Source organism: Misgurnus anguillicaudatus, chromosome 24 (assembly GCF_027580225.2).
Source record: "Misgurnus anguillicaudatus chromosome 24, ASM2758022v2, whole genome shotgun sequence".
Lineage (NCBI taxonomy): Eukaryota > Metazoa > Chordata > Actinopteri > Cypriniformes > Cobitidae > Misgurnus > Misgurnus anguillicaudatus.
The window spans coordinates 46,892,868-46,914,712 of NC_073360.2; the positions used below are offsets into that span (position 1 = coordinate 46,892,868).

Sequence of the window (21,845 nt, forward strand, 5' to 3'; positions counted from 1 at the left end):
TAATTGCTCAGAGTGCATCTGTTTATTTTCTGTGATTCTGCTTAAATTGTCTGTCAGGATTAGAGCCCGAAGCCACTTGTTTTGAGAATAATGGCTGGCTGATGAAGTTATTGGCTGGCTAGCCGGCTCAGCCAAAACCTAAATGACTGCTGCAGCCAGACTTTTCATAGCTGCAAATGACTGAAGCTGCCACTACATGTCTACAGATGTATATGTTATACTGATTAACTAGATCTCAATCTTTCCAGGTAATTAAAAAATGAGACTGAGAAAAACTGTAATATAAACACACACTGTTAACAGTATTATTTTGGACAAAGTTTTGCACATTTCACTTCAATGTACACTGAAGCATGCGTCGTGAATTAGCAATGTGGAAATGATGGTTTGTTACTTCAGTTATATCACGTTCAGTGCTATAAATCTCTCCGTACCAGAATATTTGTGTAGCAGCCCTTGGAGTCGAAAATGAAGAGGAGTCTTGAAAACGGGTGCAATAATGTTTATTGTCGCTCTTCCAGCACCGTGAAACTAAAGTATAATACATATAAAGGCAAGTAAATAAAAAATACGAATAAATTGCATAGTTTTGTGCAAATATTAACTGAATACTCAAATGATAAATGAAGAATATTCTCGTGTGCAAATGCAATAAGCTACAATACAGTTTACATTAATTTCACAAATTGCTGACTCGTGTTGACAAACTCATAACCCAAGAAACATTGTAAAACATCATTTAACACTTTACATTACAAAAATTCACTTGGATAACTGAACATTATATTTAAAGATTTCATACCTCGCTCCACTTTCCAAAGGATGCAAACTAGCAGTTTACGTAGCTGTCTGTAAGCCCCTTGCAGGTAGTTCACAAACAGACTTAACACTATACATTCAAAATGTAATCCGAAACGAAAGTGTGTACATAAGCTCAAAGTAAACAGTGCAAAAATATTGATTTCGTATACTGTTATACACACAATGTATATTTACGCAAGAGAGAAATGTGGCTCATTTAACAAGGCTTTCCGCGCGCTGCGATCTCTCTTCCTGTATCTTAACCATGTCCGGCGTAATTTCAAAATAATACAATTTGGTTCATAACATCAATCTTTGATTCAGGTTTGTGCAACCATGCCCTGAAGATTTAACAAAAGTCTGGGTAGGTCTAAGTTAAAAAAAGTAAGTAGGAATTATGAAAGTATGTGAGAAGTGAGATCAAAATTACCTTGCTTGCTTCTTTCCGCCATTTAGATCAGTGCGAGGAAAAAATGCATCGCTTCTTCTGTAGCAATTTTAATTGGTCGTCATCCCTGTGAGTCTCTGGCCGTTTCCCAATCTGAAGACTGCAGCCTCTGGAGGTCGCATTTTTACGCTGCATACGTCATCAAGACTTGTCTTATTTCAAAAGATTAACAATTATAAAGTTTATTCTTAGTTAATCGTAAACTGTTGTAATATGCGTATGGCTTGTGAATGTAATGCTCAGTTAACTTAAATAAACCAGACTTGATGACGTATGCAGCCTGCATATGCAACCTCCACAGTCTGCAACCTTTGGATTGAGAAATGGCCAGCTGTGTATCGTAGCAACGAGCGAGCACAAAACTGTGCTGTTATGAAACCAGTCGGAAAATAGATCTCATGTATTGGTTTATATATTTTGTGTGTGTATGTCTCTATGTGATAGAATTATTATTTGATGCAAATAATTCTAGCCGGCTCAGCCAAACTTTATCAGCTCAATTTGGCTTAGGAAATTATTGGCTGGCTGCAGCTCAACTTCTAAATGGTGGAAATGGCGGCGCCTGGCGGCGGCTTCGGGGTCTAGTCAGGATGGACAGAGAGCAGCTTTACGTGATTATTGTGTGGCTTTTTTGTAAGTGTGGTTATATTACTTCATTTGTTTAAGTAGGAATCAAAACTTGGGTGGGACAACATTCTTACCATGAACCTATGTGGAGAAGAGCTATTAAAATCTGTTTTTAATAGGAACAGATGCACTTTCGTGTTAAATGGTGTTGACGTGCTCACCAGAATTCAATTCAATTCAATTCAATTTTATTTATATAGCGCTTTTCACAATTGGTGATTGTTTCAAAGCAGCTTTACATTAATAGAAGAAGTGAAAAGCACAGAAAAACGACAGATAGCACAACATAATTCACGATAGCACAAGCAGCTAAATTTGATGCGGCTATGAATCAACATTATAAGCGTGCGTATTGCTAATGTAACGTAAAGAAGATGGTGCTAAGTTAAGCCCAAGAGGGCTGCCTCCCCGGGTTGAAAAACCCCCTAGGAGAAAAAAAAAACCCAGGCTCAGCCGGGGAAGTAAAAAAAAAGTCATAGGAGGGAAAAACCCTTGGGAGATATATTTATATTGAAACGATTAAGGAGATTAGGCGGAGGTTAAGCGGGTTCTGCCGGTGGTCGTTGGTCATGCATCAGCTGGGCATCACGTTGAAGGTCTGCCGGTGGGTCAGAGGTGTGCCGACTTTCACATTTACCGGAACTGGGTCTGTTTGTCTCATTGTCCTCGGAGAGGAGGACGAGACATAAAGAAAGAAAAACAAAACCCAATTAGCGTAGGGGCCATTCATATGTATACACCTATACATATACACAAACATATATCCATATATATCCACACATATCTATATATACATATATACACATATATATACATATATACAATATATACAATTCATCTACAAAAAGCTATCAGGTATGTTCATGGTTAATTAAGCAATTCATGGGTACCAAAAACGTCACTTCTGCCATGACCGCCACCATATTGGTGCCCGTCTTGGCAGTGAACACATATCTTATGCACTAAATGATCACATTTATTAGTTTAATTGAGGACTTACCAGAGACAAAATACTGATTTTACAATCTGGAGTTAGATGTCGGCTGCCAGTCAGTCTCTACAGTTGTTGGCAATTGCAGAAGAGCGCAAAATCAACAAAATGTTGAATTTTTGTGATTCTGCATTATTTGTCATATTCTGTATTAAATATTTCCAGAAATTAAAAATGTCTCATAAAAATAAATCAAATATAATATCTGTCATTATAAATAGAGTAGACAACTTGGTGAATATTTTTGTCTTTAATTTACTAACGTGAATAAACAATCCCTCTCATAGCACGCTGTATCCTGTTAACATAACAGCCCTGAACCCCACAGTTAACAGTCAATCACATCTTCTGAGTACACATAAAAACATTATCTCTACTAGATTTCTGAAGTTTAATGGTAAGATATAATGCATTATTTTCATTACGATACACACATGAAAAGTCCTCGTAAAACCTGCTTGGCGCACCTGCTGTCTTATAAGGATCTGGTGAAGCAATATCAAAATGTATTACAATGCATTGTTTTGTAGTCCTTAAAATAAGCACTGGTGTATTAAAACCTTGTGGTGCCCCTGGACAACAGGTCCATACAGGTGCCCCCGACCCACCTCACAAATGATCATGCAAGAATCTGTCAGGGTTTTGCTCACTCAAAACACGAACCCAGATGCAGACATAAACAACAAAGGAATTTATTGACAAACCGGGTAAAACAGAAAAACAAAACCCACAAGGGGGCAAAACAAGACAACGGAGACACAACAAAACTAACAATAAACTTTTCAAAACATAAATAGGCAACAACTAAGACTTCACTAGATACTCACTCACAGCAAACCAACAGGAAATGTGACAAGACGAACGTGCACAGAACAGCAAACACAAGGACATTAAATAGGGACAAAGTAAATCACATACACCTGGAAAATAATCAAGTAAGGAATCGGGAAAAAGTGAGAGACCCGGGAAATGCGTGGTCAGAATAAACCAATACTAAAACCACACATTTCCCACATAAAACATGGTACTGCCAGGACCCTGAACACAAAGACTAGATGTAATAAAACACATGATTTAAGACGGGTCCTGACAGTAGCCCCCCCTTAAGGAGCGGCTACCAGAAAGGAACCACGAGAACATAAACATTAACAGGGGCAAACAGGCAATAATAACACAAGGATTGGGGTGGGACAATAAAAATAACAAACAGGGGGGGGACACAAGAGTTCATTGGGGGTGGTCCAGGGTGGATGGGTGGAGAAGGAGTCTGGGTGAACTTAGTATAAGTCCTGGGATGGACAAAACCCGGCTGGGGATGCCCTGGCTGTGCACACGGCTGGCGGCTGCATCGGCGGATCTGGACGCGCTGGCGGCTGCGTCGGCAGCTCTGGACGCGCTGGCGGCTGCGTCGCCGGCTGCGTCGCCGGCTCTGGACGCGCTGGCGGCTGCGTCGCCGGCTCTGGACGCGCTGGCGGCTCTGGATGCGCTGGCGGCTCTGGACGCGCTGGCGGCTGCACAGATGCAGGTTGTGGCAGAGACGACACCACTTCTTCCCTCCTCTTCTTCTTCTTCCGGTTCTTGGGTACGGGAAGTGTGGAAGGAAGAACAGGGGTAGGTGTGGGTGAGACAGGTGTGAGAGAGCCCCTCGGAGTCGGAGAGGTGGGAACCAAACTCCTCAGCCTTATCGATCCCATGATGAGACCCCTTGGAGCGGATGACTGTGGCCCAACCGTCAAACTCTCATCCCGGGACCCTTGCTGTCGGCTGAGACGGTCCACCAGTTCCCAAAACGGTTAGGAGATGAGACCAGCTCGTTCCGAGATAGGAGGAGGGTAATCGAGACCGGCCAGGAGGTACCTATTGACCATCCGGTCCGAAAAGCAAGCACTCCTGTCCAGGACCTTCTGGGCATAGATCCGCCGATCAAGTCCCTTTTGTGGTGGAAAAGACCCAAACCCGGAATGTGACTCTGTGGTAAGGGCATTCCACCAAATTGGATCCTCTGCCATAGTCTGCTGGGTTCTGTTTTGGCACATTCGTTCTGTCAGGGTTTTGCTCACTCAAAACACGAACCCAGATGCAGACATAAACAACAAAGGAATTTATTGACAAACTGGGTAAAACAGAAAAACAAAACCCACGAGGGGGCAAAACAAGACAAGGGAGACACAACACTAAACTGACACTAAACTTAACAAAACTAACAATAAACTTTTCAAAACATAAATAGGCAACAACTAAGACTTCACTAGATACTCACTCACAGCAAACCAACAGGAAATGTGACAAGACGAACGTGCACAGAACAGCAAACACAAGGACATTAAGGCTATGTCCACACGAAGCCGGTGCATTCCCTATCCGATCATTTATTTTCCTTGCTCTAAAAAAATTATCCATAAACACAAAACCACTGAAACCGACTGAAAGCGGTGTAGTATATATGCTGGACCAGTATGGGGCGCTGTAATTCTGCCACAGATATACACTATACACGGAGAAGAAGACTTTGAGCATGCGCCTAACCAACGTATGGTGTTGTCCATTATCGCTTGTTGGTCACCACAATTACATAGAAGCAATAGATTTTGCTGTAATAAAGCTAGTAGGCTTTAGTAGCTTCTGTAGCACGAACACAATCACGTAGTCCGCCGTTATTGTTGTTGCTGTTACGTGTGACGCTTCCGACACGTGATGTGATGACGTTTTCGTTTCACAAAATATACGGATTGACTGTACAGACGAAACCCCAAGGGTGTCGGTTTCAGATTTATCCACTTTAGGACCTGGTTTAAAAAAATAGCGGATTCAGTCTCCCAAAATGCCGGATCCGTGTGGATGAAACGCCAATACGATAACAAATTTATACGTATACAGTGATATGCGTCTCTGTGTGGACAGCCCCTAAATAGGGACAAAGTAAATCACATACACCTGGAAAATAATCAAGTAAGGAATCGGGAAAAAGTGAGAGACCCGGGAAATGCGTGGTCAGAATAAACCAATACTAAAACCACACATTTCCCACATAAAACATGGTACTGCCAGGACCCCGAACACAAAGACTAGATGTTATAAAACACATGATTTCAGACGGGTCCTGACAGAATCCACTTAATAATTTAGAAGATTTTGTAAGAATGAGCAATTATTACATTTCACAAGAAACTATCAATATAAACATGTCACTTTTGTAGAACTGAACACAAAAAACAACTCTTTAATCTGGCATATAACAGCATCTGTAGTTAATGTGCAACTACTCAGTGGTGTAATGCTACATTGCTTGTACTGAACAACACAAACTAAACAATTGCAGTGATATTATGCACAAATTCTCAAACAATTTACAATTGCACTTTTCTGCATTTTGACCAAGCAAACTGGCATATGATGTCTTAGAAATCTATGTCTTTAACCAGTTCAGATTCAATGACAAGCAGGGAAAGTGCAGAAAGACGTTTCTGTGTCATTGTTGTCCTAAGTTCATTTTTCACTACGGGTTTAGAGTAGATAAAGATAAAGACCTCTCTCCTTCACAGTTAGATACTGACAAAATTAAAAATACAGTATAAGTGCAACAAAAACATTAGAAAATGTTGTCTTTAGTCCATTCTGATCAACAATTTCCAGCAGCTCTGCAGGTGAGGTCTTGTCTTTACTAAAATGTCTGAACTGAATAATTTCATCAGTCAAAGTTTATCTAGGTCCACTGAATAAGTGATGACAGTTTATCAGCCCTTATGCACAATTCACTTTCTGTACAGTCCTTACAAAAGAGAACACCAAAAAGATCATAGACCTCTTTGTAAGCATCAATACGTTTGGCCAGGAATGATTTTAAGCCGAAAGTATACTAGGGACGTCCGCGTATGCGCGCCGTCCGCATGACGTCATTTTCATCATCAAGAGGGTCCGCGGCCGGCCGCGCGGACCGTCCGCGTGCAGCCCAAAATTTGAGACCGCGCGGACAGTGCGCGTAAAGTCCGCGTACAACAGCGCATGCGCGTGAAAATATTTAGACAGGGCACTCCACTATAAACAATTATACAAAGGAAATAGACAGCATTTGCACACACACTATCGTTTTTCTTCTTTAACTTTTACTTCTTCCAAGAACAGAAAGCCCTGGAGCATGTTTGTTTGATTCCTGTTCTTTGTTGTCTTATTGTTTGTTCTAAACTGTGTTTGCAATGGTGGATCAGTTACTTTTCTTCACCTATCCTAATGTTTTAATGTACTGTAAATGTCTCCAAATCAGTGCTGCCCTGACAGCCTGTTAGACTAATAATTTGAATAAGAAATCATTTGGATTGCGTATAGTGTCGAACGCGGCCATCCGCGTGTAGCCGCGGGGACTATACTCGGAAAGCTGCGCGGACGCGTGCGCGCGCGAGCCGGACGCGGACGCGGAAAAAAAGTATACCCGGGCCTTTAGTCTGTCCAAAATTACATAATATGCCTCGACCTTAAATCTCTGATTAACATCAGTAAATAATACTTCATCTTCATCAGATGACTCATCTGCAAACCGCTTTCTCTTTCATTTGTGGCAAATGTCATATTGATAAGTCTGAGTAACACAGAAAGCACGAGCAGATTCATCTACCTCAACAAGCTGCTCTCGTAGTGTCAACATAAAAGTGTAATGACTGCAATAGTTCAACAGCAGTGGATAAGTCCATGTCGACTTTTTGCAGATGAACGCTTGTTGCCTTAAATCTGTTTAACACCCGGTTCCACAGTGTAGTCATTATCCTCGTTTCCAGATTATTTCATTTACCAGCGAGTGCGGCAGCATCAGGTCTTGTGTCTGCTGTTTCATTACAATCTGCAGCAATTTTTGCAAGCGTTTTTCTAATTGCATTGTATTTGACAATTTGACAAGTCCAACCCCAAGTCTTGCACCATTTTTAGTACACACTCGGCAAGGCTTGCACCTGTGTGGCTATGGATGGGCTCAAATCTAAGGAATCTTTTTAACTACTCTTCCCTCAGCATTAACAAATCTGGTCTTGGCCTCAATATTTGTTTTGCTCTGTTTATTAAAGCAAGCATGTTATGTCGGTGATCTGCACTCTTTTCATGGTCAGATATCCTCTCAGGATGTTTCCAGTCACAGAAGCCTGTAATAAATGTATAATTTTGTGAGGAGAAAAGTTTGCATGAATAGCAATAAACCAATCTAGTTGACGGGGAGTAGAGTAGCCATTCCTTAGGAACAATTTAGTTGTTTTGGGGACGAGACTGTAATAATTAATTTATAAGAGAACGTGTTCTTCACCCATTCCACAATCTCGTACAGATGTTGGATATTTGGCAGCCTGATTCTGATAGACGGCAGCTCCATGTTGTTTACTCTTCACTCACTTTTACTGTGATGAACCCCCACAAGACCAGATCACCAGGAACAGCAAACCGTCGATTGTTTGTTTCATCATCCACCTCAGTCTGTGTGTAGGAGTTTAAGTCTAGCTGTTGGTCGATTGTTTCTGGATGCTTTGGCTCATCAGGTGCACTCCTGTTTATTTGATCAGTGGTGTCTCCGTCAGTAATTGATTACTCAACAGAGCATAAATTTGCATCATCTTTAGTGCTGCTAACAGACTGCTCGGCACCAGCACGAAGAAAAATGCATATTTGTGGGATTTTGTGTAAAGTGGCTTTTTTTTGCTATGCCACTTAGCTGCTGCCGATCATTTTCCAAAAAGCTGTCTCGCTTACTTAGTAGATGAACAACTTACCTCTTAAAGAGCAAATACTTTTGTAATTTTATAAAATATTTTTTATTGCTGGTTTCAGTTGGTGCCCCTAAGACTTTGGTGCTCCTGGGATGATTCTAAGGGCCCATGAAATTTTTGGGGCCTCAGCCAAGGACTGTGCCGCACACACAATCCCCTTAAACTGAGCCCTCTTAGCTCCGCCCCGTCTTTACTTTGCGTTTTAGCACCTTCTTTAATCCACGGTCTCACAGTGCGCGTGATCTTCAGAAGAGAACAAGGTGTGTGTATTTAATGCTAATTTCTATGATATCTGCATATGTGCACTTCCTTACTATAAATGCAGTTTACACAATGTGACGCTGGAGCAATATAATGCAGTTTTCCCTGGTGAAAAACAAATATACTTTATTGTATTTCAAGTATATTTAACTTTGCAATAGTACATTACAAATATACTTACAAAGGAATGTACTTTCTTTAAACATATTTAAAGTATGCTTACAACATATTTGCGCGTATTTTTACAATTAAACTTTTAACATACTTCAAAATAATTATACTTTAGTATATTTTCTAAAAGTATACTTTAGAAAAATATACTTAAAGTAAAAGTTTTGTGCAATTTTTAAAGTATACTAAATTTAAACTTATTTTAAAATGTATTTTAGGTATACTTTATCGGTATGCTTAAAGTTATCATTATAATAATGCACTGACAGTATATTTCTAAAATACATTATTTAGTATTCTTTAGAAACAGTATATTTTAAGCACATTTTGAAAGTATATGGGGTGTACAAATGTATATTATTTTATGGAGAAATAACGTGGTCTTAAAATTACGAGAGAGCAGTATGTTCAGTTACATTTTATATTGTAGATGTATACATTTGTAATATACTATTAACATAATAAGGTACACTTTAACTTCACTATAGTCAAGCATTGGATAAACCAATGAACTGTGTTTTACCAGAAAATAACCATGGTTTTGCTAATAATAATCAATACACACACAAAAAACATGGATACTAAACTTTTACCACAAAAAAAAAACATTCATTTTCGTAAGGGGAATATGAGTATTTGTTTTTTTTTTGTAGTTTTTGAGTCAATTGCATACCGCTTTTAGCTGTACACATTAATTAACTTAAACAGTTTTCGTAAATGCATTTCAGAGAAAAGTGAATTCTGAGATTTGAATAATGCATCTGACGTGTGTGATGACGTCACGACGCACGTATTTTGATTTTTACCAGTCGTTCAAGACAGACGGATTCAGTCCCAAGGTACGTTAAAATATCTTAAAATTAATATATTTGATTATCGTTTGACCATTCTGAAGTTTATCAGTAGACTATCATATTTCGAATGCGAAATGTTGTCAATAACGCGGTGTCTAACTCGCTATTAGTGATAAGCTGCTGTGTAGCTTAGCTTAGCTTATAGCTAATGTTAAAGGTTTGAAAGATAGCACTGTTAGCCTGTTATATCGAATTAGTACACCCGATTGTTTTGTTAAATATATGTATTGGTGTGTATGTATATGTTAATGAAAAAAGTTAGCGTCAGAAAATCTGTTTTTTTAATGTAGCGTGAAAGTTAACCATTTATTGACTGTTTAGAGGTTGTAAGGCTTTTACCCAACTTAACTGTATTTAGTATTAATGATGCTGCATTCTTTCCTCAGAAGCTAAAGTTTTTCAAAGACATTTGTAGGGAGGACTTTGCAGCTAATGGTAAGTCATTTTAAACTCTTAAGATATAATAATTCATTCGTAGTAGTAAATCAAGCTTCAGTTTAGATAACGTTATATACATATTGAGGCGGTTTTCCGGACAGGGATTAGACTAGTCCTAGACTAAAATAAATGTAAGAGCTGTCCAAACTGAAAACAGCTTGCACTGACATATCTTAAAATACACCAGTGCTCTTTGTTTTGCCTCAAAATGCACACAGGTAATGTTTTTATTAAGGCATGTTTTTTGAAACTAGTTATATTTCTTAATTAAACTAAGGCCTAGTCCTGTTTTAAGATAATCCCTTTACAGGAAACCACCCAATTGTCTGCTTGTTGCATTTTCTTTCTGACAAGTTTTACATTTAAATTTAATACAATAAAATCTTTCTTTAGGAGCTAAAGTATTTTATGTAAGGAGGATTTTGCAGCCCATATAGGCAAGTCATTATAATGAAAACTCTTAGGGGTGGTTTCCCGGACAGAGATTATCTTTATCCAGGACTAGACCTTAGTTTAATTAGGATAGTTTTAACAAACATGCCTTACTAAAAACATTACTTATGAGCATTACGATGTAAAACAAAGGGCACTAATGTATTTTTAGATATGTCAGAGCAAGTTGTTTTCAGTTTGGACAGCTCTTACATTTATTTTAGTCTAGGACTAGTCTAATTCCTGTCTGGGAAACCGCCCCTTAATATATATGATGACATTTTAGTCAAGCTCTAGTTTAGGTAAAAATATATCTGCTATACAATCTCTGCCAGTAAACTATAGATTTAATACAGTAAGTCTTAAATAAATGTAATGTTTTAATATTAAACACTTTTTAATTGAGCTTATTGTCTATCTTTTTCAGATTTCCTAAGGCTGAACCAAAATCTGCCAGACTAAAGTTGATTTGGGAGAGAAAGACGTTGTAAACTTAATCATCTTGACATTCTTCAATGAGTAATTGTTCACGTTTTAGGCAAATACTGTACACTTTGAATGCTGTGAATAAAACTATATTTTAAATATATTTAAAATGAATTATTTTTGACTGTTTTAATCAGCTTTTATTTATTTGGAAAAATTATTTTGGTTATGTTACCAGCAAGTAATCTATTCCCAAAATAGCACTCTTTAAGTTAACTAATTATTAACGCACTTGAAGTATACTCATTACTAATCTAGCTGCAGGTATGTAAAAGTATACAAAATGTAATGTACTTGGCATATTCATTTTTCACCAGGGCAGTTTTTAGAATTTTGGATTGGCCAAAAATATATAGAACGTATGCAAACAGTCTATTTAAGGTATACTGATTGTATGTTTGCAAGACACTTATAATACATTTGTAGTGTACTCATAACATAAATAAAACACACTCTAAATCCGCTTATCAAGCATGAATTTAGCACAAAAACAGGGTAACACTTTATTTTACGACCCGCAAAGTACCGCGTAATTAAACCGAATTTACAGCGTACCTATTTGTAACAACAGGGTACCTCTACAGTACGTACTTGTAGGTATAAGGGAATAATATTTTAAGTTTGGGGTAATAAGGGGGTAAGAATATGAAGAATTATAAATTATTTATACTCTAAGTATTTTATAACAACAGGGTACCTATTGTAATATTACGTGGTATGTATGACTTATGGGGAAAATATGTTTTTTTTTAATTGTGAATTTTTCATATTGACTACTGAATGTTACACTCAATGTCTACGAGCCACATCGGCAAGTAAATATAACAGCACATCACTTTTATTTGTGTAGCCTATATTACTTGCTTTTAATAACAAAAGTCCAGCTGATTTAATGTGGTTATCTTTTTTTAAGGTAAGTACAATAAAAATAGCAACTTATTCCCTATTTATCAGGAAACTCCTATTTGCGAACATATTTGAAGTGATGCTTTGCAATTTATTTACTGTAAATGTAGCGGATTTCAACCAGCACCACAAATGACACACCGACTCCAAGCTCTTTGGTGAACCACGTCTGCAGTTTAATAAACAAAAGACACGGGATCACACACACATCCTCTCACCAACAGTCTATCTGACTCTCTCCAGTCACATGTAGAACTGCGAGACTCTATAATAAAGTCCATTTGACAAAAAGTCTCTTTGGTCACTCATTACATTTCTTACACAAATATACATAAACAAAAATTATAAAACAAAATAAAATGAATTCAACATGTACACTTTTCCTTTACATTAACATTACACTTAACAGGAAACACATTTATCATCAGACTATATTTAGCCAATTTCACTCAGTTATGTGATCGTATAGTGGTTTGTTGATTTACATACCTGCAGTTTAATAAACAAAAGACACGGGATCACACACACATCCTCTCACCAACAGTCTATCTGAAGGATGTGAGACAAAACAGATTAATCCGTGTCCTCCATTAACACAGTGACTGCAAACTCAATTTGGGCCTCAGTTGACTAAATATACACAAAATACGATTTAAATAAAAATTACACACATTCAACTTAAATTAAATAGACAACATATCACTTCTACAGACTCAATCCACCAAAATTTTGTATTTAAAACTGATATTAAAAGGAAAAACTCGCACTCCAAATTAGCGTGCGGGCGGCAACATTAAACAAACATATTAAGGCCACTCGTTTGTAAAACTTGCTAAATGCATCTGATTCTTCACAGAAAATCAAATCTATGCACTCAATCCATCTTTTTAACACTTCTAACATTGATATTGACTCATATTTTTAACAATTTTTACACTTTTATCAATCATTATACAGAGATGCAAAAACACCAACCTGACTCTCTCCAGTCACATGTAGAACTGAGAGAGTCGGACGCGACAGCGCCACTAAGTGACGTCACTCAAACTTAAACTATTTATTTTTCACAAAGTAAATTTTTTCCTTGTATAATATAAAAAAATGAAGAATGAAAATAAGATAGATAGATAGGAAAAACGTATGACATTACAAAAATAATTAAATGTCTTCAAATTAAATCTCTTTCAAAATAAAAGACGCTAAAGTTTGCTGGAACACAAAACTCAGAACACTACATAAACACAAGTATTTTAGCCAAATATAATTTATGCAATGGCAAACCAGAATGAAACAACAGCAGATATCAGCTCCCGCTAAAGCAAAAGACGACTACATGCGTAGGCTACTGCGCATGTGTAGAGCGCGCGGCCGTCTGCAGGAGGTTTGCTGGAACGCGATCCTGAGGTGAAATTTCTTTAAGAGGTTTTAAAAACGTTCTACACTGTGGAGTACGGCTGCGAGTGATGTTAGCAGGATCCGCATGCTGGATAAGGTGACTGGTTTTGTTAATACATGACTCACGCATTTCAAACAATGTTTTTTCAAGAAAGTTGCCAGCTAACGGTAGCAGGTTAGCTAGCACATAAGTAAGCCTAAAGTTATTAACGTAACTGGCTTAGAAAACTCTGTTTCTGTCAAGGCACAGTGAAGAAACATTTACTGAAGGCTTTCATTTATGTTTTTTTATGTAATGCAGAACAGAATTTGTGAGACGACATCAACTCATCATCCGAGTGGACAAGAACACCAACAGAGGAAGCCAAGCCGCAAAAACAATGAAAAATTGTCATGACTTTTTATTTTAAATAAAAGTTATGTGATAATAAACATTAAGTGTTGGCTTAATTATAGTGTTTTAAAGATGTTTTGAAATCCCTGGTGAAAAACAAATATACTTTATTGTATTTCAAGTATATTAAACTTTGCAATAGTACATTACAAATATACTTACAAAGGAATGTACTTTCTTTAAACATATTTAAAGTATGCTTACAACATATTTGCGCGTATTTTTTACAATTAAACTTTTAACATACTTCAAAATAATTATACTTTAGTATATTTTCTAAAAGTATACTTTAGAAAAATATACTTAAAGTTAAAGTTTTGTGCAATTTTTAAAGTATACTAAATTTAAACTTATTTTAAAATGTATTTTATGTATACTTTATCGGTATGCTTAAAGTTATCATTATAATAATGCACTGACAGTATATTTCTAAAATACATTATTTATTATTCTTTAGAAACAGTATATTTTAAGCACATTTTGAAAGTATATGGGGTGTACAAATGTATATTATTTTATGGAGAAATAACGTGGGCTTAAAATTACGAGAGAGCAGTATGTTCTGTTACATTTTATATTATAGATGTATACATTTGTAATATACTATTAACATAATAAGGTAACTTCACTATAGTCAAGCATTGGATAAACCAATTAACTGTGTTTTACCACAAAACAACCATGGTTTTGCTAATAATAATCAATACACCAAAAAAAAAAACATGGTTACTAAACTTTTACCACAAAAAAAAACATTCATTTTCGTAAGGGGAATATGAGTGTTTGTTTTTTTGTAGTTTTTGAGTCAATTGCATACCGCTTTTAGCTGTACACATTAATTAACTTAAACAGTTTTCGTAAATGCATTTCAGAGAAAAGTGAATTCTGAGATTTGAATAATGCATCTGACGTGTGGGATGACGTCACGACGCACGTATTTTGATTTTTACCAGTCGTTCAAGACAGACGGATTCAGTCCCAAGGTACGTTAAAATATCTTAAAATTAATATATTTGATTATCGTTTGACCATTCTGAAGTTTATCAGTAGACTATCATATTTCGAATGCGAAATGTTGTCAATAACGCGGTGTCTAACTCGCTATTAGTGATAAGCTGCTGTGTAGCTTAGCTTAGCTTATAGCTAATGTTAAAGGTTTGAAAGATAGCACTGTTAGCCTGTTAAATCGAATTAGTACACCCGATTGTTTTGTTAAATATATGTATTGGTGTGTGTGTATATGTTAATGAATAAAGGTAGCGTCAGAAAATCTGTTTTTTAAATGTAGCGTGAAAGTTAACCATTTATTGACTGTTTAGAGGTAAGTCTTTTACCTCACTGTATTTAGTATTAATGATGCTGCATTCTTTCCTCAGAAGCTAAAGTTTTTCCAAGACATTTGTAGGGAGGACTTTGCAGCTAATGGTAAGTCATTTTAAACTCCTAAGATATAATAATTCATTCGTAATAGTAAATCAAGCTTCAGTTTAGATAATGTTATATACATATTGAGGCTGTTTCCCGGACAGGGATAAGACTAGTCCTAGACTAAAATAAATGTAAGAGCTGTCCAAACTGAAAACAACTTGCACTGACATATCTTAAAATACACCAGTGTCCTTTGTTTTGCCTCAAAATGCACACAGGTAATGTTTTTAGTAAGGCATGTTTTTTGAAACTAGTTATATTTCTTAATTAAACTAAGGCCTAGTCCTGTTTTAAGATAATCCCCTTACAGGAAACCACCCAGTTGTCTGCTTGTTGCATTTTCTTTCTGACAAGTTTTACATTTAAATTTAATACAATAAAATCTTTCTTTAGGAGCTGAAGTATTTTATGTATGGAGGGTTTTGCAGTCCATATAGGCAAGTCATTATAATGAAAACTCTTAGGGGTGGCTTCCCGGACAGGGATTAGCTTTATCCAGGACTAGACCTTAGTTTAATTAGGATAGTTTTAACAAACATGCCTTACTAAAAACATTACTTATGTGCATTACGATGTAAAACAAAGGGCACTGATGTATTAAGATATGTCAGAGCAAGTTGTTTTCAGTTTGGACAGCTCTTACATTTATTTTAGTCTAGGACTAGTCTAATTCCTGTCTGGGAAACCGCCCCTTAATATATATGATGACATTTTAGTCAAGCTCTAGTTTAGGTAAAAATATATCTGCTATACAATCTCTGCCAGTAAACTATAGATTTAATACAGTAAGCCTTAAATAAATGTAATGTTTTAATATTAAACACTTTTTAATTGAGCTTATTGTCTATCTTTTTCAGATTTCCTAAGGCTGAACCAAAACCTGCCAGACTAATTTGGGAATAAGTTAATTTGGGAGAGAAAGACGTTGTAAACTTAATCATCTTGACATTCTTCAATGAGTAATTGTTCAATTTTTAGGCAAATACTGTACACTTTGAATGCTGTGAATAAAACTATATTTTAAATATATTTAAAATGAATTGTTTTTGACTGTTTTAATCAGCTTTTATTTATTTGGAAAAAATTATTTTGGTTATGTTACCAGCAAGTAATCTATTCCCAAAATAGCACTCTTTAAGTTAACTAATTATTAACGCACTTGAAGTATACTCATTACTAATCTAGCTGCAGGTATGTAAAAGTATACAAAATGTAATGTACTTGGCATATTCATTTTTCACCAGGGCAGTTTTTAGAATTTTGGATTGGCCAAAAATATATAGAATGTATGCAAACAGTCTATTTAAGGTATACTGATTGTATGTTTGCAAGACACTCATAATACATTTGTAATGTACTACTAACATAAATAAAACACACTCTTAATCCACTTATCAAGCATGAATTTAGCACAAAAACAGTCATGTACTTAAATTGTACTAAATACACTTAAAGTTGTTCCACTTTAGCACACAAAAGTACACTAAATACACTTAAAGTTGTACTTTGTTACAATTAATATACAACTAAAATATATTAAGTACAAAATTAATTGTTCCAAAATAGCACTCTTTAAATAAACTAATCAATAGCACACTTTAAGTATACTGGTCATTAGTGTGACTGCAAGTATACTTAAGTATATCAAAATTAAATATATTTAGCATACTATTTTTTCACCAGGGATAAGTTGTTTTAAAATAAAAAATAACAATATTCTGTATTTTTATGGTATTTACCCTATAACATTTATAACAAGAGGTGAACAAAGCACCACTTTAATTTACAGCCCGCAAATATGAGAGTTACCTGGTACATACACAGAACAATCGGGGAATAAGTCCCACTTTAATTTACAGCCCGCAAATATAAGAGTTACTGGTAACTCATGTATACATATACAGATCAAAGAGGTACAAGTTGCTATTATTTTTATTGTGTGTTATATTTTATTTGCCGACGTGGCTTGTAGACATCAACTGTAGGCTATACAAAACACTTCATCAGGTAAGTAGCAAATATGAAAAAGAAAACATTACACATAGACCATATTACCCATAGACGTAAGTCATACATATTACAATAGGTACCCTGTAGTTATGAAATACTTAGAGAATAATTTTCCATATATTCTTACCCCCTTATTACCCCAAACTTAAAATATTGTTCCCTTATAACTACAAGTACGTACTGCAGAGGTACTCTGTTGTTACAAATAGGTACGCTGTAAATTCGGTTTAATTACGCGGTACTTTGCGGGTCGTAAAATAAAGTGTTACCAAAAACAGTCATGTACTTAAATTGTACTAAATACACTTAAAGTTGTTCCACTTTAGCACACAAAAGTACACTAAATACACTTAAAGTTGTACTTTATTACAATTAATATACAACTAAAATATATTAAGTACAAAATTAATTGTTCCAAAATAGCACTCTTTAAATAAACTAATCAATAGCACACTTTAAGTATACTGGTCATTAGTGTGACTGCAAGTATACTTAAGTATATCAAAATTAAATATATTTAGCATACTATTTTTTCACCAGGGTTCTTTCCACTGTAATAAGTCTTCGCTCTGTTCACCCCAGTTTAAAAAAAAACAAGGGGATTTACGTTCCCTGTTTTGTGTTATGATTCTAATGCGAAGTCAGCCCTTATAAGCTGTTTTAATTAACGTAGCCTGTATAACCTAATTAACATAAACTAGAAATGCTAGCGGTTACACACTCCAATGTTTTGTAACGCAATATGCCAAAGAAGGATTTTTATGCAGTGGTGAATCGAGTTGATTGTGATAAAACTGAAATGCAACTAAGACTTAACTAGTCCATTAACCTCTCGACGCGCACTAGTTCGTGCACGGAAAAACGTCAGTTTTTTTAATGCTGCTAACACTATATATATAGCCTATGTGGAATTTGATGTTGTTCAAATGTATTCTACTAATCATATTATTATAATTCAGCTTATGTGTGCCTTTACAAAATTGATTCCTGTGCTGAAAATATGAGGGTTGTCTGTGTGTGTGCTGCAAGGTTGTGGTTTCGGAGGACCGACCTTGCAGCTGCTGGTGATAGCCAAAATAAGAACAATCCTTGAAGGAGAAAGCACACAGACAAAAGAAATACATGCTTTTGATATTAATTCACTAATAATCATTCATTTCCAGATTATTACATATAGAAGTGTTTAGATTTATAAAATTAAATGTTGTCATGAAGATTAATGTATTAAAATATATAAATGATTATGCCTTTGTGCCCATGAATAATGTAGAAGATTGCCCTGTAATAAGACATCGCCATATAAGGATGAAATGCTCTAGGGCACAAGGTGTTCTGTATGTTTGTGTGTTATATACCCCCACAGGCCAAAGCAGGGTGTAGTAATGGAGTCAGATAATGAGATGAGAACCGCCTGTTATGGGGAGGAGAGATTTGAAGAAAGAACGACGTCACATATCATATAAATATTCATGTATTTCCGTAAGCTGGGGTTGGTTGCTTGCCACATGGGGCCTTGAAACAACCCAGCGCTGTAAAACTTTTTCATATCTGATCAATAAATAGCTTATTTTTTAATACCATGTCTTTCCTCTAATTATGAACATGCAATGGACGCTTAAAGTCCAACACCTACTGTGTACAGACAAACAATAATAATAACATTGCTATACATCGTTTAAAAGGTCTAAGGGTTTAGCATCAGTGTATGGTGTCCGTTTTGAGATACAATTGCTCTAGCATCATAAATATAGTATTTTGTTACAGAAGTCCAGATGACAACATGCATAAAATAAGCTGACTCCTTACCTTTGTGCTGGTATAAGGAACGCGAATCGAATCAGTCTGTTTCAGATGTGTGAATAACCCATAAAAACTCTCCAACAAAGTACATCCAATGACCGTTTTTGTCCACAAATGCGTATAATCCGTGAAATATTGATATATTGTCCATTGTTTACATCAGATTTCACATGCACGTCTTGTAATAGATTATAATATACAATCTGATGCAGTGTTTCCCACAGGATTTTGAGAGACTGTGGTGGTGATGACGTCACACACTAATTAGCATATATGTGAAGTTATCATGTCGTGTTTGCGTTTGATCTAGTGTTGGCACCTGAAATATGTTTCACTTCTACTCTTTGATCTGTATCTGTATTTGATCTGTATTATATATCAAATTATATTTTAAGCCGAATTAAGTGAATTAAAAAGTGAAATAAAAATGTAAATGGGAATCATGAAAATTCTATTTGTGGGGGCCAGTGTTGATTCTGTGGTGGGCCACCACAGATAAATCAATGTATGGAAAACACTGTGATGACTATTTACATCGTAACACTTGTATATGAGATTACACTCGCGTTCAAAACCAGCGCTCAAACATGTTTGTACAAGTAGGCGGGAGTAAAATACATAATATCCAAACAGCGCTGTCAAATATCGTGACGTCATCTGACTCACGCGTTCCTCCAATGACTTCATGGAAAATATTGATAGACAGAATGTGTAGCCAATTAGATAACGAATTCAACGATCTTTGTGTGAAGCTTTATTTCCTGGTGTGGATACGGCATTTTATACGCTTATATAAGGATAAACAATAAAAAGAACGAACGTGTATGCATGTAAACAAAATACTTTTATTTTGTGGCTGACTGGCACTTAGAAAAGGCACTAGTCTTACAAAAACTCTTGCAAGAACCTAATTTTTGGGTCTATTGACTTCAAACGTGAAACATAACTTCTTTAGACTTGTGGCTTTGACATCATTGCATTTCTAGGTTTCACACATATATTTACCATTAAGATTTTTAGTGTTAAAAAAGATGTTATGCCAAAAAAAAATTTATTACAATGTACTTCAGCCTCTCTAACTTTTTTAATTTTTATCTTAAAATAATTTTGAAACATGGTCTTCTATCTAATGATACCACAGTTATGCTTATACTCTAAATGGTTTAGTAAAAACAGCCCTTTTAGTGAAAGTAGGTATTTTCATGGTTTGGGGCCAGAATGGGGGTGCTTTTCAAGAGGTTAAGGTATATTAAAGCTTCTCACCTTGCAACAGGTTTAGGAAATCAATCTGTCGTAATCTGTTATAGTTGTTGTAGTTTGTTAGAGAGATGGAGACGTTTATCTACAGTTGTCCTTCATTTCATTTTAGAGTCCTGTTGATTAATAAACAGTCTGAAGAATCATTTACGTTAAGAGTAAAGCTGTTTTCTCAAGTTCACAGTTTCAATGATCTGTTGTTATTTTTGCTTTAGTGTAGCTGCTGGTGTGTGAAACCTGTTCTTCACCTTATAAATAATGCTAATAATTATAATACAAGCTTTGGTCAAGCATTTTTGACCCAGTCTTATTTGAAGTACAAGGTAACTGTATAGAAAAGATGCATTGTTGTTGTTCACCATTTTTAAATGTTACAATGTTATTGATGTGTGTAACAGCTCAAGTATACAGTATGTCACTGAGACGGTCTCTGAAAATCAGACTAAAGCCTCAAATCTTATTGTGAGATAAAAGCATCACAGTTTAATTTCAAGCATTAATTTCACTATGATTTCAATCGCTGACATGACATTACTCAGTCTACATTAAAGATATCAAGTTCATATTTTCACAAAATGTTCTTTACATTATGTAGGATGATTTTATGTAGAAAACATTAAATCACAAAGAAATACTTCAGCTGGGTTTTCACAAGCATGGTCACAATTATCTTTAATCTATGTTTAATAATGTTGCATTTTCTCTGATTATTTGATTACTGTTCTGTATTTTTCAATTACATTTACATTGCGCAATAAATTATCTTAGTTGCAGACATTGTAAGTATCTATAAATACTGTTAATTGTGGTCAAAACAATAGCAAAAGAAATAGTTCTGTATTATTAAATTGCAGACAAAGATTTTGAATAGCAACAGTAGGTTGGATTGTATGTTTGGTGTGAAATGGGTATGGTGGGGGCCCGACCTCATATTCTTTCATAGGGCCCAAAATTGCTAGCAGCACCCCTGCCGCCAACAGCACAACATATCCCGGGAAAATTGTAATCTTGTTGTGAACCTCTTTGGAGTGTTTTATTGATCTTCATCTGGTAGTTGTGTCTGCTGTGATCATAGACTAAAGCAGTCCGCCCCTGCCGTGTTCACATATGACTAAACAAACTGAACCAAAGAGAAAAATCAGCAGGTTCTGAAACATAGACTCAGGTCTGAAAACACCCTAAGATGTCCTCAGACAAGTATTGTTCAAAATTCAAAGACAACATTTATAAAAAGTTTTGGTCCACTTCAAATGTTGAATTTTAATTGAATCTCAGTAATGTATTTGATAACTGAAGCTGATTTTATTCAACATTCATCACAACACTTTAACTCTTACTGAAAGTCACAAACATAAAACATTCAAATTGAATTATGAACAAAAGTAAAAAAAAAATTACTGTATAA

At 35.8% G+C, this 21,845-nt stretch overlaps 1 protein-coding gene and 2 long non-coding RNA genes across 3 annotated transcripts in view; all 3 read left to right on the forward strand.

Moving 5' to 3' along the window:
• LOC141361723 (protein NLRC3-like) overlaps positions 1–21,845 on the forward strand; it is an 843,841-nt gene that overhangs the window by 776,548 nt on the left and 45,448 nt on the right. The window lies entirely within an intron of this gene.
• LOC129439419 (uncharacterized) lies at positions 9,184–11,596 on the forward strand. Its single transcript, XR_012367667.1, has 3 exons — positions 9,184–9,879; positions 10,281–10,329; positions 11,192–11,596. It is a non-coding gene; the product is annotated as an uncharacterized lncRNA (long non-coding RNA).
• LOC129451999 (uncharacterized) lies at positions 14,029–16,409 on the forward strand. The gene is made up of 3 exons (XR_012367681.1): positions 14,029–14,928; positions 15,322–15,370; positions 16,231–16,409. It is a non-coding gene; the product is annotated as an uncharacterized lncRNA (long non-coding RNA).